The sequence below is a fragment of the Macrobrachium rosenbergii genome, chromosome 17 (genome assembly GCF_040412425.1).
Source record: "Macrobrachium rosenbergii isolate ZJJX-2024 chromosome 17, ASM4041242v1, whole genome shotgun sequence".
NCBI classification, from domain to species: Eukaryota; Metazoa; Arthropoda; class Malacostraca; order Decapoda; family Palaemonidae; genus Macrobrachium; species Macrobrachium rosenbergii.
The window spans coordinates 36,075,765-36,080,764 of record NC_089757.1 but is presented as its reverse complement, the minus strand read 5'-3'; positions in this window follow the sequence as shown (position 1 = coordinate 36,080,764).

The window sequence follows — 5,000 nt, the reverse complement described above, 5'->3', positions numbered from 1 at the left end:
GTAAAAGAAATCTATTGTGCCGGCTTTGTCTGTTCGTCCGCACTTTACTCTGTCCGCACTTTTTCTGTCCGTCCTCAGATCTTAAAAACTACTGGGGCTAGAGGGCTTCAAATTGGTATGTTCATCACCCACCCTCCAATCATGAAACATACCAAATTGCAGCCCTCTAGCCTCGGTAGTTTTATTTGATTTAAAGTTAAAGTTAGCCATAATCGTGCTTCTGGCAACGATACAGGATAGGCCACCACCGGGCCGTGATTAAAGTTTCATGGGCCGCGGCTCATACAGCATTATAGCGAGACCACCGAAAGTTAGATCTGTTTTCGGTGGCCTTGATTATACGCTGTGCCGGCTGTACAGAAAACTCGATTGCGCCGAAGAAACTTCGACGCATTTTTTACTTCTTTTTACTGGTTTTGAAATGAGGCAGTGTAAACACACACACATTCAAAAGATTTTGCAGGTTAAAACCCTTTAAAACCTATTCGAAGCGAAGATTCTGCAAACCTTATTGATATATAGAAATGTGCCGTGATATCCATTGTTCAAAAACTTCACATATGTATAGCGGGAGTTTTAAAAGCTTATTTCAACTTTTGACGCAATCAAAGCCTGTTCATATTTCCTTTCCTCTCCCATGCTATACCTTTGTATATTACCTGAATACCAATGCCCCAGAAAATCCATGCCTTTATTTGCTCCAAAAACAAACGAAAGAGAGATTTGGCAAACCGCGCGAAACTGAATGACTGTATAGGGGTGACTTTTGATGGGTTCTCACCAGGTCAACAGACATTCGCGCCCGTCCCCTCTCGTTTATTTACATATCTACGTGTTTATATGTTTGCTCTGGGGCGCCCCTTTGACTGCCGACGGCGACTTTCGGGCGGGCGATGGAATCTGCATATGAATTGCCCCTATCGGCATCGTGACTAGTTGTATGTACGGTATATACAGTATATCTCCTGACGGTCATACAGAATCCTCTCTCGGTAGTCACAGGGAGTATGGAACGAGGAGGCATTTCTCTCTCTCTCTCTCTCTCTCTCTCTCTCTCTCTCTCTCTCTCTCTCTCTGTCATGGAATATTATCTCAATTACGAACTCATCTTCCTCGTTCCATTTTCCTCTTTTTATACATTCCAGAAATACAAAAGCGAATAGTGACTAAGGAACAAGGAGGTATTTCTCTCTCCCTCGCTCTCTCTCTTTCTCTCTTTTTCTCTCTCTCTCTCTCTGTTCGTGGAAATTTGATGGTGTGGGAAGGGAGAGAGGGAGGGGAAACCATCACTGAGAGAGAGAGAGAGAGAGAGAGAGAATAAAATTTAAAGATTTACACCAAGATTAGAGAGGCAAAAGTAACAAGAATGTTGAGAGAGAGAGAGAGAGAGAGAGAGAGAGAGAGAGAGAGAGAGAGAGAGAGAGAGAGAGAGAGAGAGAGAGAGAGAGAGAGAGAATTTAAATACGTACAACAAGAATGGAGATGCAGAAGTAACAAGAATACAGAGAGAGAGAGAGAGAGAGAGAGAGAGAGAGAGAGAGAGAGAGAGAGAGAGAGAGAGAGACCTTACCGTACCTTACAGTTCGTTCGGGTTGCCCCAGGTCCCTCATAGTGAGGCACCTCTGATGTCTACCAGAGAATTGCTAACGCATCTTCCGGTATATTTTGCATCTTCCAGTCTTGGATGGTCTGGGATGCATCTTAGATATTGGTCGAGCTTATTCTTAAACACATCTACGCTCACTCCTGATATGTTTCTCAGATGAGCTGGTAACGCATTGAATAGACGCTGCATTATCGATGCTGGTGCGTGGTGGATTAATGTCCTGTGTGCTTTCCTTAGTTTTCCTGGTATAGTTTTGGGCACTATTAATCTACCTCTGCGTGCTCTTTCTGATATTTTTTAGCTCCATGATGTTTTCAGTAATTCCTTCTATCTGTTTCCATGCCTGGATAGTCATGTAGCTTTCTCTTCTCCTTTCAAGGCTATATAAATTTAAGAATTGTAGTCTTTCCCAGTAGTCAAGGTCCTTAACTTCTTCTATTCTAGCTGTAAATGACCTTTGTACACTCTCTATTTGTGCAATATCCTTGTGGTAATGAGGTGTAACGACCCGAGTGGGTCGTTATACAGGTTCTTTAATATACTCAGGACGGGGCTGTCATGACTGACGGCAGATGCAACAAACAAAGGAGGAGAAAACAACAAAAACAATATAATGAGCTCAAAAATTAATTTATTTACAATATTAAGTTATAAGTATTTACAAGTGAGTCAGGTCTGGTAAAAAGATAAAAAAACCATAAATACAAAAATAAGCCAAAAGGCAGCACTAAACAAAAGCAAGTTAAACAAAAAGTAGCTTTCAACAAAAAAAAAGCAAAAATAAACAACAGCAGGCAGAAAATAAAATACCAAACATACGTCCTCCATCGGGTCACCAAGACAGCCCTCAGCTGCACAACGGGGACAAGACCCCACAAACCAGAAAACCCCGATGGAGACGTCAGGACAGCCTCACGCTGTCATCAAAGATGAGCAGCTCGTGGTCACACGACTACTCATGGTCACCTCACCTCTCGACGTGCTCCACTTCGTAGGCGTGAATTTGCTGCTCATAAACTCGACCAACGTCGACTCCAAAAACTGCCTGCTGCTGCCGCCACTGCCCGCTACTCTCGCTGCCCTACCAGACCCGACTGGCGAAAGAAAAACGGCAGCTCACCGACGAGAACATCAAAACAAAAAAACTTGAAGGTAAGGAGGCAGCAATCCACAAAAGGGAACGAGCGGGAACCAGCAGTTCCCGCAAACCATCATAAACGTGACACCTCCCACCTAAAGAAAAAAAAAGATGATTTTTTTTTTTTTTTACACTCATGATCCCCTCCAATGCCGAAACAACCCCGCCAGCCAAAACAGAGCCATCCTGTCACGGTCGCCATTGTAACGACCCGAGTGGGTCGTTATACAGGTTCTTAATATACTCAGGACGGGGCTGTCATGACTGGCGGCAGATGCAACAAACAAAGGAGGGAAAAACAACAAAACAATATAATGAGCTCAAAAATTAATTTATTTACAATATTAAGTTATAAGTATTTACAAGTGAGTCAGGTCTGGTAAAAGATAAAACCATAAATACAAAAATAAGCCAAAAGGCAGCACTAAACAAAAGCAAGTTAAACAAAAAGTAGCTTTCAACAAAAAAAAAAGCAAAAATAAACAACAGCAGGCAGAAAATAAAATACCAAACATACGTCCTCCATCGGGTCACCAAGACAGCCCTCAGCTGCACAACGGGGACAAGACCCCACAAACCAGAAAACCCCGATGGAGACGTCAGGACAGCCTCACGCTGTCATCAAAGATGAGCAGCTCGTGGTCACACGACTACTCATGGTCACACTCCACCTCTACGACGTGCTCCACTTCGTAGGCGTGCTCCAATTTGCTGCTCATAAACTCGACCAACGTCGACTCCAAAAACTGCCTGCTGCTGCTGCCACTGCCGCTTACTCGCTGCCTACCAGACCCGACTGGCGAAAGAAAACGGCAGCTCACCGACGAGAACATCAAAACAAAAAACTTGAAGGTAAGGAGGCAGCAATCCACAAAAAGGAACGAGCGGGAACCAGCAGTTCCCGCAAAACCATCACTAACGTGACACCTCCCACCTAAAAGAAAAAAAAAAAAGATGATTTTTTTTTTTTTTTTTACACTCATGATCCTCCAATGCCGAAACAACCCCGCCAGCCAAAACAGAGCCATCCTGTCACGGTCGCCATTGTAACGACCAGTGGGTCGTTATACAGGTTCTTTAATATACTCAGGACGGGGCTGTCATGACTGACGCAGATGCAACAAACAAAGGAGGAGAAAACAACAAAAACAATATAATGAGCTCAAAATTAATTTATTTACAATATTAAGTTATAAGTATTTACAAGAGTCAGGTCTGGTAAAAGATAAAAAAACCATAAATACAAAAATAAGCCAAAAGGCAGCACTAAACAAAAGCAAGTTAAACAAAAGTAGCTTTCAACAAAAAAAAGCAAAAATAAACAACAGCAGGCAGAAAATAAAATACCAAACATACGTCCTCCATCGGGTCACCAAGACAGCCCTCAGCTGCACAACGGGACAAGACCCCACAAACCAGAAAAACCCGATGGAGACGCCAGGACAGCCTCACGCTGTCATCAAAGATGAGCAGCTCGTGGTCACACGACTACTCATGGTCACACTCCACCTCTACGACGTGCTCCACTTCGTAGGCGTGCTCCAATTTGCTGCTCAAAAACTCGACCAACGCCGACTCCAAAACTGCCTGCTGCTGCTGCCACTGCCGCTACTCTCGCTGCCCTACCAGACCCGACTGGCGAAAGAAAACGGCAGCTCACCGACGAGAACATCAAAACAAAAAAACTTGAAGGTAAGGAGGCAGCAATCCACAAAGGGAACGAGCGGGGAACCAGCAGTTCCCGCAAAACCATCACTTAACGTGATAGTTTTGGGCACTATTAATCTACCTCTGCGTGCTCTTTCTGATATTTTTTAGCTCCATGATGTTTTCAGTAATTCCTTCTATCTGTTTCCATGCCTGGATAGTCATGTAGCTTTCTCTTCTCCTTTCAAGGCTATATAAATTTAAGAATTGTAGTCTTTCCCAGTAGTCAAGGTCCTTAACTTCTTCTATTCTAGCTGTAAATGACCTTTGTACACTCTCTATTTGTGCAATATCCTTGTGGTAATGAGGGTACCATATTATATTGCAATATTCAAGTGGACTACATACATACGTTTTATAAAGCATAATCATGTGTTAGAAAACTTTGTTTTGAAGTGCCGGAACAACATTCCATTTTTGCTTTGCATTTTGCCAATATTATTGCTATTTGGTCATTGCATAACATATTCCTGTTCAACATCACACCTAGGTCTTTAACTGCTTCCTTATTTATGATTTTCTCATTATTAGGTGCTTTATATGCATATA